The 13,595-nt window shown below is 42.4% G+C and overlaps 1 protein-coding gene across 10 annotated transcripts in view; it reads right to left on the bottom strand.

Annotated features, from left to right (window-relative positions):
* The window catches only part of LRFN2 (leucine rich repeat and fibronectin type III domain containing 2), a 543,138-nt gene that overhangs the window by 346,742 nt on the left and 182,801 nt on the right, over positions 1-13,595 (bottom strand). The window contains exon 1 of one of the 10 annotated variants that reach the window (XM_043964823.1): positions 6,529-6,550. The exons of the other annotated variants lie outside the window; for them this stretch is intronic. The gene's annotated coding sequence lies outside the window, so the exon portion shown is untranslated. Of the gene's footprint in view, positions 1-6,528; positions 6,551-13,595 lie in introns of those variants that run through there. 10 annotated transcript variants of the gene reach the window in all.

Raw genomic sequence — 13,595 nt, forward strand, 5'->3', positions numbered from 1 at the left:
GCTGCCTCAGATGCAGGGAGAGTGACTTCCCTGCACTTCCCCTTTCTGAGGATTCTTCTAAGTAGATTTCTTTCCGCATTAACAGCCAATTTGTCCAAATAATAGAACCAAGCACTTCCTAAGCTGGAGGAGCATTCGCTTTATGCCCCTTATTTTTTTCATTCAAAGGCATCTCCCCCTCCTCTCCTCCCCAATAACGCAACAGGAAGATGCTCCATGGTGAGTTCCCCGTGTCCCCTCTTTGGGGACAAGCAGCGTTCGTCTCCAACCTCGGGAAGGAGAAATGTTTAATTTATCAGACAATACCACAAGATGTTGTTTACACGCACTCAGGATGTAACACAGACGCAGCAAACCGTGAACATCTTAAACCTGTTTGCGGCTCCTTCTCGGTGTGATAATTAAAGAGACAGCTTGTGTGGCACGTGTGACTCGGCAGCCACGAGGAAGGAGGGAAGGAAAGGGGAGGGAGGGGGGACAGGGACCCAGTGGAGAGAGGGAAGGGAAGCCTGAGCACTGGCTCCCTCAGATACCTCTCACCTTTTCCCACACTCCCCCGCCCTGCTCTTTCTTTGCACTGCCCAGTTAGAATCCCCGCTGACAGACTGAAGGGGAGGCAGAGGGACCCAGGAACAAGACGGAGAAAATGAGAAGAGAAAGTGATGTCAGGGCCAAGTGTGGGCAAAGCTATGAAACAGGAGAAATTTGTTTCACCATGCCCCACTACCCACTCATGAGCGCCATCCCTACAAGCCCCAGCCTCTCCACCACCTAACTTCTAATTCTGGGTTGGTTTGTGTTTTGTTTTGTTTTGGTTGCTTTGCTTTTTTGTTTTTTAATGTAGGATTTTTCATTTAGAAGGTTGCCACTTAATATAATGGGACTATAGATTTAGAGCTGGAGGAGATCTCAGAGGTAATCTTGTCCCAATCCCCCTCACTTACAGTTGAAGAAACTGAGACCCAAAGGGGTTAAGTAAATTACCCAAGTTTACACAGGTACTAAGCATTCAGAATGCAGAATGGTATAACAGAAATACTTTCCACTTGAAGTCAGGAGAGCAAAATGATTTTTTTTTTTTAGTGAGGCAATTGGGGTTAAGTGACTTGCCCAGGGTCACACAGCTAGTAAGTGTTAAGTGTCTGAGGCCGGATTTGAACTCAGGTACTCCTGAATCCAGGGCTGTTGCTCTATCCACTGTGCCATCTAGCTGCCCCACAAGATGGAATTTTGATGTGTGACCTTTGGAGAAATAGTTTAAGCTCTCCATGCCTCAGTTTCCCCATCTGTAAAATGGGTTAATAATGTTGAAATCACTTACCTTATGGAGATACTGTAAGAAAAGTGTTTTGTTGACCTCATAATCGTGAGAAAGCAACTTGTAGTATAATATAACTATTATTTTTGCCATTATGGGTGTTCACTGCAAAAAGTTTGAGGAGAGAGACTCTCATGCCCACTGGGAGTATTTACTTTTTGTTTTTTTTTTTTTTTGCGAGGGCAATGCAGGTTAAGTTACTTGCCCAGGGTCACACAGCTAGTAAGTGTCAAGTACCTGAAGACACATTTGAACTCAGGTCCTCCTCAATACAGGACCTGTACTTTATCCACTTTAAAGGGGAACTCCTGTAAACAAACAAAGAACTCCAAGGAAATAAAGGAACTAATCTTTGATGTTGAAATTTGAGGGATTAAGGGTGATGATTTGGGACAAAGGTACCTGTCTTGTCTTCTTGACATTATTTGTGATGGCCACCTGCTTATAAGTGATGGGGGTGGGTGGGGCAGGGAAGAGGGCACATAAAGAAGCCACATTTAAATATTATTTTTTCTTTTGATATTATTTGTATTGATTAGAGACAAGAGATGGGCAACTTGAGTGTTGTGCTGGTGCCCTTGAGATACAAACAGTATTGGAAAAGAGCCTTCATCATACTGGGTACAGCAATATACCTGCTAAGGATTTATGGGAAAGTAAGAACAAAAATCACACTGAATAAGAAGGCCCAGGAGAGTTGTGATCTGCACCCAAGTATCTTGAGGCCATAGTGCCACAGTGCCCACTCTGATGAAATCACCAACCATTCAGAGACTCAGAGTAAAGCATTAAGCATCTCCCTATTGATAACTAAGAACGTAATTACTTTTTTAAGTCACATGATTAAGCACACAGTAGATGCTCAAAAACACTAGCTAAATTGAATTAGATTAAGTAGAATCTAACATTTTCCCCTCCCCAATACCCATGGGATTTCTGAAACCTCAGCAATTTCCAGACAGGTAGAAAAGCAGAAAACATATGTAAGCCCTATAGTTTTCTGGCTGCCTGAGGGCAAACAAGTCACTTAAGAGACCTTGGCTCCCATGCTGGAGAGTATACAGTTCTGGCAGCTTCCTCCTAAGGGTTTCAAGCATACTGCTCTTCTGCCCTAACTCCAAAGCAGATCTTAGGGGGCTAATATCTCCTTCTAGCAACTCCTTCACTCCTTCTAGCAAAGAATACTTAGTATCTGTGTCTCAGCATCCTGGGACAATTAACAACAGCTTGTGTTTCTGATCTGCATTCAGTGGGGAAGGTAGCTCAAGGAGTAACATCCCAGGCTTGACCATGTCACTCCCCTCCTCAAAATCTTTGAAAGTATAAGATAGACACTCCTCATCCTGGTATGTGAATCCAGTCATGATCTGACTCCAACCAATCCTTTTGGCCTGATTTCATTTTAATCTACTTTGCACATTTTCTGTTCTAGTCCAACTGGACACCTAGTAGTGCTAAAGTTCAGCTTCCATCTCTTTCCTCCATACATTTGCATAAGTCATTCCCCATGTACTCCCTCCTCATTTAAACTTCTCAAAATTTTTATCTTCCTTTCAAGCTCAGTTCAGGTCCCTTCTCCTGTGAAGCATTCTATGATCTCCCCATATATTAGTGCTGTCTCTGTCAGTCTGTGTTTCCCACTCTTCATCTGTCTTTCTGTCTTTATATCTGTCTTTTTCTGTCTCTCTGTCTCCATTTCTATCTATCTTTATTTGTGTGTCTCTGTGTCTCTCCCATTGTCTCTCTGCCTCCCTCTCTCTTCAATTCTGTCTCTATGTCTATGGCTCTATCTGCCTCTGTCTCTAACTATTTCTATCTCTATCTCTATCTCTGTGTCTCTGTCTCTCATTTATTTGTCTGCTTGCGAGAGATAACCTGGTAGAGTGACTAAAGAATGGAACTGAGAGAGTTCAGAAAACAGAAATTTATATCCTTCTTCTGATGAAGCTAACATTGTGATCCTGGGCAATTACTTAACTTCTCAGTGCCCCACACAACTTTCTGAGTGTAAATTGCAGAACACTGGCTGAGCTAGTTGGAGAGGGTAAGTTTCCTCACCAGCAATTCCCCACACTAATGAAATCACAGGTACATTTAAAAAAAAACAAACATAAATGCTTTCATTTGAATTTAAGTTCCTTGTGATTCCAGACTATTCATTTTCCACCTTTGTATTATCAGTCCAGTGCTTGTATATAGTAGACACTTAATTTTTATTGAACTGAATTGAAATTGCTAATTGAAGAATGAATATATTGAGGTCTAGGGAATTTAAATAATTTGTCCAATACCATCACCCTGGGATTTAAAAATTCTACTGGTGGGACTTTAAATCCCAGCATCTTTACATCATGAAACCATGTTGCTTTTGTGAACGCTGGAGAGAGATGGGGGATATGTCTTTATTATTTTATGTGGTATCAAAGTCAGAAAGGAACTTAAAAGGTGATCCAGGATGACCTCCCTTACTTTACAAATGAGGAATCAGAGGGAGGAAATTACTTGCCCAAGGTCACACAGAAGCAACTACTGGCAAAGATGGGATGAGAACTTATGTCTCCTTTCCCTCCTCCTCCTTCTCCTCATTCTTTCTTCTCCTTCCTCTTCCCCTCCTTCTCTTCCTCCTCCTCCTCCTCCTTACAATTCTTCCCACTACTTATTTCTCCCCTCAAAACATTTTAATGGAGACTGCTGAATCTGAAATCAAAATCAAAGGACATGAGGTGGCATGGTAGGTAGAGCACTGGCCCGAAGTCAGTAGAATCTGGATTCAAATCCAGCCTCAGATACTTATTAGCTATGTGACCCTGGGCAGGTCACTTAACTTCTGTCTGCATCAGTTTCTTCAACTGTAAAGTGGAGATAAATAATAGCACCTAATTCCCAGAGTTATTAAGAGGATCCAATGAGGTAACATTTGTATAGTGTTTAACACAGTGCCCACCACATAATAGGTTCTCAATAAACGCTTATTCCCTTCCCCTATGCCACTGTGTGATCCTGGAGTACTTATCATTTGTATTAAAAATATCAATGAAAAGGAAAAAAATCTCCAGGTGCCCTTTGCTTTTCCCTTTTCCCTCTTTTGCCAACAAACCTCTTGGGAAAGTATATGGCAGGGGACAGCTAGGTGGCATAGTGGATAAAGCACCAGTCCTGGATTCAGGAGGACCTGAGTTCAAATCCAGACTCAGACACTTGACACTTACTAGCTGTGTGACCCTGGGCAAGTTACTTAACCCTTGTTGCCCTGCCCCCCCAAATTATATATGTGTGTGTGTATGTATATATATATATATACACATATATGTATGTATGTCTATCTATCTATCTATCTATCTATCTATCTATCTATCTATCTATCTATCTATCTATCTATCTATCTATCTATATCTATAGCACCAGTTTTTGATAACTCAGTACAATGTCAGTCATTGTGAACCCTTTCCTTGGGGAAAGGTTTTACCTTCTACATGAAATCTTGATTGATCTCTCCCAGTTGCTAGCACTGCCCCCTCCTACTTTTCCCCTCCCCCACACAATTGTATCTATTTTGTATGTTTCTATATATGCACATGTAGTTTTCCCAGGCTCCTTGAGGGTAGGGACTGGGGTTTTTTTTGCGTCTATATTCTCATAACCTAGTACGATGTCTGGAATGGAGTCAGCCCTTGATAAATGTTTGTCCCTATTTAAAACTCTCTCATGGAATAACACCTTTGTTCTAAATTTAGAGAATTTCAAGCCTCAGCCAGCAGGAAGAGAAGATAATTCTGGAAGAGGTGTCTCTTCTTGTCTCTATGAACGAATAAATTAATGAATGTAACATTTATTAGGTGTTTACTATGTGCAAAGCACTTCGTTAAGTGCTGGGGATACACTTAGACACAATCTGCTCTCTAGGAGCTCACATTCTGGTGGGGAGACAACACTGGGAAAATTTCAGCTGCAAGACAGATAGAAAGGTCCCATAGTCCTTAGGGTATAGCAGCAAAACAGATGCTAATGACTCTTCTTTGATGTCATTATTTAATATAACTCCTCCCAGGGCTCCCGGGTTCAGGGTTTGAGGAGAGATGCTTGTCACAGTAGTGGTGTTGGTGCTACCTGCCTAGCAGCTGAGGCCTCCAGTCTTTCCCCCAGAGTGCCCTGCTCTTTCAGCTAGGTTGGTTCACTTGTCCTGTGTGTGGCAGTTAGTTGGCATTTGGTGGGGATGGCTGGCCTCTTCTCCACAGGAGTTGCTTCCCTAGGCGATGGCTTTGTGTGCTGGGCTGAAAATAGGGATTGTGTTCAGGGACAAGGAATGGGGGGTTGGAGGAGAATACTGCCCTTCTCAGGTTGGTGCTACCTATTGGTTGAGAGTTGTCACAATCCTTAGGGAGTCACCCTTAGGTATTTCACTCTTCTCACCCCACCATCAGAAGGTTAAGTCTATTCCTTTTCACCCCTGCCTGATTTACATGGCTGACCTCCTCAGGTAGATTTCTCTGTTATTTCCTTGTTGGTAGACTCTACTGAAGAAAAATTATCACCCAGGTGCCCAAACTAGACAAAAGGTCTACATGGGGGAGGGGAGGGAATGGCTTGGCTGAATCTTGGCTGGAGTCACTGTGGAAAGCCTTGGGATCTGGCAGGGAATGAGCTGTCTTTCTCTTTAGCTGTGGGGCCCCCTCATTATTTAATCACATCCTCCCAGTTCACAGCAGGGCTTCTGCTGAAGACAGCCGGCCTGCCTGCCCGCCTGCTGCACCCCAGGCTTTGCCTAAGATTCCAGCTTCTCCTCCTAGCAATAGGAAAAAGAAAAGACAAGAAGAAGAAAAAATAACCCAACCAACCCTAAACTTATTTATTTATTTATCTTCATCCCAAAGACATTGAGGATCAGCAGTTGCTAGGGTAACGCTTGACAGTTTCCTCTGAAGTTGGAACTGAACTATCTTCAGTGGTCTCAGCAGACTGCACCCTGCCTTCCCCCCAAGTCCATCACCCCATTACTTCCTCCTCCTCCCCAGGCACTAGCCTCCTCTTTTCTTCCCTTGTCTAGATTCATTCCTATTGGCAACTACTTAGGTGTTCCTACTGAAGGTAGATGGGGAGTAGCTCAGCCCTTCATAAAAAATTTCAGGGGAAGGAAAAAAGTAAGAAAAAAAAAGGTATCATGCAGTCAAGTAAGTGACACTAATAAGATACCTTAGTGGCATCAGGCTTACCAGGGAGGTTCTAGTGGTACTGAAGTGAAACTGGGTGTCAAGTCCTCACTCCCTTCTCCTTGTCTTCTGTTTCCTCTTCCATTTCTCTCCTTCCTTTTTATTCATGAGGGTATTTGCCCCTTCCCCTGCCTTGAGAAGAGTTTGAAACCTGTGATAAAATGATCAGTGCCTCCTCCTTAGGAGCTAACCCACTGGCTTTGGCACTTATGAGTAACATGCCTCCCCCCCCCAACTATGAATTCCCTTTTAGGGTGGCAGATAAGACTCTTGTTGAATACACCTGGCTCTCTACCCAAAGATCATAACTCACCTGCATCTAATAAGGTCCCTTTGAGATTCAGTTTGACCTATCATTGAATGCCTAGGACTTGTTCCCCAAAGGTGTTCTGAAACTTGTTGGTTTCAGGTTGCTTGGCATCTTGTCTATTGCCTAGTATCTTGTCTGACTGGAAATCCACTCTATTCTGGGTTCCTATTTACATAACTCTGTCTAGAGAAGCATTTCTATCCCCATCCTTCCCTCTCTTCTCTAGCTCCATTCTTCCCTCTCCTCTCCTTCATCTCACTCCTTGCTTCCCTTATCTCTTTTTCCCATGTCTTTTTGCCTCCAACTTTCCATTCCCCCTTTCTTCCATATCTTTCCATACCTCTCTTTTCTCCTCCACCTCTCTTCTCCTCTTCTATCTCAACATTCTTCTCTTTCTCTCACCTTTCTCCTGATTTTTCCTCCCTTCCATCTCCCTCTCTTCTTTTCAATCTCCCTTCATTTCAATCTTTTCTTCCCCATCTTTCCTTCCCTTTTCAATTTCTTTCCCTTCTCTTTTTCACCTCTCGTACTCTATTCTCTCTTCTATTTTAGTTTCGTCTTCCTCCCTTCCTTCCATCCCAATGATTTCTCTGCTGTACTCCCCACCTCTGTGATTTGTCTTGCTTCCAAAATAGAGTATTCAACCAAACTGAGCATCCAGATGAGATAACGAGCCAGAAAGTCTGCCATTAGAAAAATAGAACCCACAATCCCTCCATATTTCCCATCCTTCAAGATTTCTGCTTTTTTTTCGGGGGGGGGGGTGGGGATGACGGGTATAGTATCTAAGGAGATGGGGTAGGAGGAGGCTGTAAGTTAGAGTAAAGCCAGACTATATCTAAAAAACCACTGTATAAAACATAGCCATAGGATAGTAAAGAGGGGTAGGGTCTAGTAACTAGACAGGAAGAATTGGAGATGTGATAGGAGGACTTGGCAATCCAAAGATAACACTGAGTTACTTTGGTGAAGTAGTGGGATGACTTGGTAAACTTCTGAAGAGAAATTGGCCATGGCATAGTATTAATATTGAAGAATGTATACTGAAGTGATAATATCTGCATATGTAGATGAAGTTCCAGGTGTTAATAGGCATCACAACAGGTTCAAAATAATTATGAGCCATTAGTGTATATTTCTGTTCCATGGTTGTTGGGTTTTATTTTATTTTGTTTTGTTTTTTGCCTAAGTCAATTTCATTGGAGCAGGGAAGGGAACTCCTTCAATCAATGTAGACCTGTTACTTTTGTACAACTTGTAGCCTCGGAGAATCAGCAGGGGAACTCAAAGGATGAGTGATATGCTCAGGGTCACCAGGCCAAGATGTCTTAGAAGTAGGACCTGAATCTTCCCAACTCTGAGGTCTGCTCTCTATCCACATGCTCTCCACACAGCATTCTGGGTTCCTTTGTATTATTTACAACATTTAAAAAAGGAATAGCCTTGTTATTCTTCTTCCACCAAAGCCTTCCTTGGATGTCTCTTCATGACAGGGAGCCAGACCGGGGTTCATGAAGATTGGATCAGCACAGCACAGAATCTATAGGTCCTATGAACCTGGAACAACTTCAAATGTGGGGTTCCTGGTGGCTTGTATGTCTGTTGTCCAATTGTCCAGGCTGGCTCAGTTGGGAGTTCATCATCTGACTAGCTGAAGAGTGATGAAATTTTCTACAATTTCATCTGTCAAAGACAGATGAGTCACAGAAGGATTGTGATTCATGTTAATGAGGGAAGCATCCATACTGACAAAACACAGATCTCTGTAATATTGAAATATCATCATTACCCTTTTCAGGATATGGGTAGGTTAGGGAAAGTTTCATTGTTATTGGGAACTCATAGTGAACACACTCTCTATACCTAGTACACATCAGCACCTATTTAGCAGCTTGTAATAGTTGTAGAGAATTACCTGTGCCCCAGGGAAGTTAAATGGGCTTGCCCAGAGCCACGAAGTCAGAATGTATCAGAGGCAGGACATGAAGTCTGGTGTTCTTGAATTTGAAGCCAATTTTCCATCTATTATACCACTCAGACACTTATTAGCTGTGTGACCCTGGACAAGTCACTTAACCTATGTTTGCCTTAATCCACTGAAGATGCAAATGGCAAACCACTCCATTATCTTTATCCCATGGAAAGTATGGTCCACAGGGTCAGGAAGAGTTGGACATGACTGAACAGTAAAGTATTACACCACACTGCCTTTCTGCTAGTAATAAAAAAAAACGTGATAGTTTTTGAATAAAGTAATTGCAATTAATCAACAAAATCATATCTATTAATTACCAGAGTCTTGCTCCGTCCAGCTAAAGAGGGCTGGTATCCTTGGATTAGTCTATTCATTCCCCAAGGCTTCTGTCCCCTGCTCTAAGAAATGAGGTTTAAACTGGGCAGTCTAGTTAGTTTGTGCTTCCTTCCAATGGTGATCCTCTATGTTTTGCGTAGTTCTAAGTTTTACTGAGTTCCCTTGTCTCTGGAAACCTCTGGACATTCATACTAATGCAGTCCATTCCCTGCCAGAGAATTCACTGGCTCTATGTCAAACCATTTCTGTCATATGCTTAGCTACTCTAGTTCTGGGTCAGTCTGAGGTTTTCCTGAGCTCCCTTGTACCTCTGACAACTGTAGTTATCTTGTTTCTGTTTCTACTGTGATTTTAGCCAAGTCATACTCCAGGTCAGCCTGGTTCTCGTTGGGAGAGAATGTGGTGCATGGGGTTTGGAATGAGTGGTTCTCAGTTAAAGTCCAATTCTACTTCCATGACCTTGGAAAAATTTCTTTAATTTCTCTGGGTCTCAGTTCTCTCATCTATAAAATTAGTAGATTTGACTAGAATGATAAGATCCTTCAAGGTCTATGGGACTATGAGTCAATGAAAAGTACTAGGTTTCTTCAGTTGCCTTGCTTCTCTGGAAGTGAAGCACTGTTTCTCTCTTCTTACCTCCTGTATCTGGACTTTTTTTCACTGGGTTTCTCCTTTAAGCTAGAGCTAAATGACCTCTCTGGGCTATTTGCTCATCCATTACCACTTAAATGTTTCATTAGCAGAAACAAGCTCAGTCTTCCCACAGGGACGGACAAAAGGTAGCATCTGGTCCATATACTAGTAAATACAAATACCTCCATTAGTGGGTGGGGATAGGTTCAGTGTTCTTTATAATCTCTTCTTGGGAGGAGATTGATTTCAAGCTCTCATGGAATTAAGTAACCATTCATCCATTCAATAGACATTTGTTGATCATTTACTAAGTGCCCAGCAGCTAGGAGCTAGGAGGGCCAAACCACAAATAAAACAGAAGCCTTAACTTCAAGGAGATTACAGTCTATTAAAAAAATAAATCTCAAATTCAATTTGATTTAAAAAAAATCAATAAATATTTATTTTGAGCAGAATGACATGGTTAAAGCTGTGCTTTAAGAAGCCTAATCTGGTAGAAGTATGTCAAATGGATTGGAGTGGAGGAGAAAGTGTTAATGAAGAAATAGGTTAGGAAGTTATTAGAGTAGGTACAGATCAGAGGAAATGGAGTCATAGACCGGGCTGGATTAAGAAACAATATGGCTTCATAGGTTACAGTATGCCTAGTCCATTAATAGATGTGAACCTGGAAAATACAAACAGATCTTGGAGAGTGGGGATATGCCTGGGTTTGAGCATGCCACTCCTACTCAAAAATCTTGACTGGCTCCCAAGTACCTCAAGGATAAAATGCAAATGCCTCTGTTTGTTTAAGGCTCTTCATAATCTGTATCCAATCTGTCTTTTGAGGACTACTTCATATTATTTCCCTTCACACGTTCCAGCTTAACTAGACTACTTGCTGACCTCTGCATACAACATTGCAACTCCCACTTGCATGTTCTTGCACAGGTTATTTTCCCAAGTTTGGAATGCTTTTCTTCTTCACCTTCAGTCCATGAAATTCCCAGCTCCCTTCAAGGCTCAGCTGAGGGCTACCTTCTTCATGAGGGCTTTCCTTATTCCCCAGTTGGTAGCACTCCTCCTCAAAATAAAATAAATAAATAAGTTCTATTTACTTTCAATATATTTTGCATTTACTTATCTGTGTGTGTGAGCATGTGTGCATGTGTGTGTTGTTTTCATCTCTGTGCCTTAGCTTCCAAAGAAAGCAAGTTCTTTGAGTGCCGGGGATGTTTTGACTTTATCTTCATACCCTTCCCCAGTGACTAGCCTAGTGCCTAAGTATACAGTAAGTGCTTAATCCATGTTTATGAACAGAAGTGAAGGGAAGAATGTCTGGAAGTCATGTTGAGTAAAGCAGAGCTGAACAAAGCTTTGCAGATGGTTATGACCATTCAGTCTCTTTGTCATGTCCTGCTCCATTCATGCCTGTACTGAGCTACTTTGTCTGATAAGGGCCTTAAAAGTCCTATCTTTCTGGGGGCAGCTAGGTGGCACAGTGGATAAAGCACCGGTCCTGGATTCAGGAGGACCTGAGTTCGAATCCAGCCTCATATACTTGACATGTACTAGCTGTGTGACCCTGGGCAAGTCCCTTAACCCTCTTTGCCCCACAACCCCCCCCCCCCAAAGTCCTATCTTCCTCTATAAAATCTGAAGGAAGAGACTTTTTCTTTGTATCCCCAGCACTCAGTGAAATGTTAGGCACCAGTTGATGTCTAATAAATGCTGCTGATTGAATACCCTCCTTTTGGGTAGATGCTCTTACAAGAAAAAAAAGCCTCAGTTGAGTTGGAGACCTTCCAATATGAGAATGGTGAGTCTACTGCTTCAAGGCAATACATCCGATGGGATAATATATGTAAAACCATAAAGCACCATATAAATGTCTCCTGTTGTTATTGTTACTATTACTCTTTATAACCACTTGTCCAAGATGGTCTGAGTGTGGCCCTGTATAGAATCAGAGGGAGCGTTCAAGGTCACTTCCATTCTGAAGTCTATGATTTCCTGGACCACTTCTCCTATGCTTTGTGCTCAGAAGTCAGGCAGAGAGAAGAAAAGCCCAGGGCCCTCCAGCCATTTGCAGGTTTGTCTTTGATTAAATCTTGGGATTAATTTTTCCCAGTGACACAGTGGCTGGCCTGGAAGCCATAATCCCTTCAGTAGTTCAACATGTTTATGAGGGTGAGAGGATGCTTAATGCAGCAGTTAAAATGCTAAGCTGAGTAATCAGTTCATTAGGAATTTACTCAATATGTTTGCTGTCTGCAGCTGGGCCCTACTCCCCTGGACAGAGATAAATCAGCAGACAGTGCAGCTCGGTGACAAGATAAACTCTTCCAACATCGACAGGCAAGACTCAGAAATTCTCTGGCATGGGGAGGAAATTCCCTTGCACATAAGCCTTACTCTGCATGTGGTCCTCAGAAGGTCTGGAACCCTTGCCCAGTGCTTGTCAAGCATAACACCATCCCCCTCCCCACCCCACCCACTAAGCATTCTGCTCCATGCGCAACTGTGTCCACGGGCTCATGCCCCATGATGCATGAGCCTCTCCAGATATGGAGAAATCACCATGACTGGATGCTATCCACCCCAGAGTTTTGAAGGAACTCAAGGGTGAAATTGGGAAACAGTTGGGCCAAGACATGTAGCAGTTCATTCCAAATGGCCACTATGCTGGAGAACCAGCAGGTTACCAACGTGACTCACATCTCTAAGAAAGATTTCGGGAGGGACCCTGGCAACTACAAACTAATGAGTTTCACTTTCCATACTGTGTGAGCTGGTTGAATCTATATTAAAGAGTTGGATCACTGAACACTTAAGCAAATATAACCTACTGAAGGAAAGGCACCATGGGTTCTGTAAGAAGAAATCATGTCTGACCAGTCTATTAGAGTTCTTTGAGGCAAGAAATAGCAAATGTGGATAAAAGAGAACTAGTGGATGTAATTGATTTAGGATTTCAGAAGGTCTTTGATAAAGTTCCATACCACCACTACCCCCCTTCAAATCACCATGGTGCACCATGAAGGGTTGGTTTGGTTTGGTTTTTTGAGTGTGTGGATAGGATGGTGGCTTATAAATAGTCAACATAGGGTAGGGGTGACTGATCACTAGCACTCAAGGAGCTTAACTTCTTTGGGATCTGAGGGGCAGAGGTGAAAATACCTCATACAAAGATTATTTTATCACTTCTATAAATAAAGAATAAACGGTGAAGTTGCCCAGAGTTTGATACAGGGACCATCTTATTTCACATTTCTGTAATGTACCTGGAAGAAAGTGAACAGGTCCTTCTCCAGATTCACAGACGGCATCCAAACTTTTTTGGAATAGTGAAATGTCAAACCAACAGGGATAGTCTGCAAAATCTCACACGATGGCACAAGTGGGCAGGAAGGTGGTAGATGAGCTTCAATGCAGGCAAGTATAAGGTAAGAAGTTTATACCCAAATAATCCTAACTATGGTTATTGAATACAGAGTTCTGCTCTCTTAATTATGATTTAGAAAAAGGGACCTTAAAGTTATTATAGATACTGCTGTCATTGAAGACCATGGCTTAAATGTACACTTTCCTTGAACCTGGCCCTTTCTCAGATTACTGTGTCATCTCTTTCCTCATCTTCACTTCTAAACTTCTAGGAAATGTGGTTAACATTTATTGCCTTCACTTCCTAGCCACCCACTCCATCATCCCCAGGCAACACGGTTTTCATCCCTCACTGCTCTACAGAAACTGCTTTCTAAAAGGTCGCCAATCACTTCCAAATTTCCAAAACCAAAGATCACTTTTCAGCATTCATTCTCCTTGATCCATCCC

The sequence above is a fragment of the Dromiciops gliroides genome, chromosome 4 (assembly GCF_019393635.1).
Source record: "Dromiciops gliroides isolate mDroGli1 chromosome 4, mDroGli1.pri, whole genome shotgun sequence".
NCBI classification, from domain to species: domain Eukaryota; kingdom Metazoa; phylum Chordata; class Mammalia; order Microbiotheria; family Microbiotheriidae; genus Dromiciops; species Dromiciops gliroides.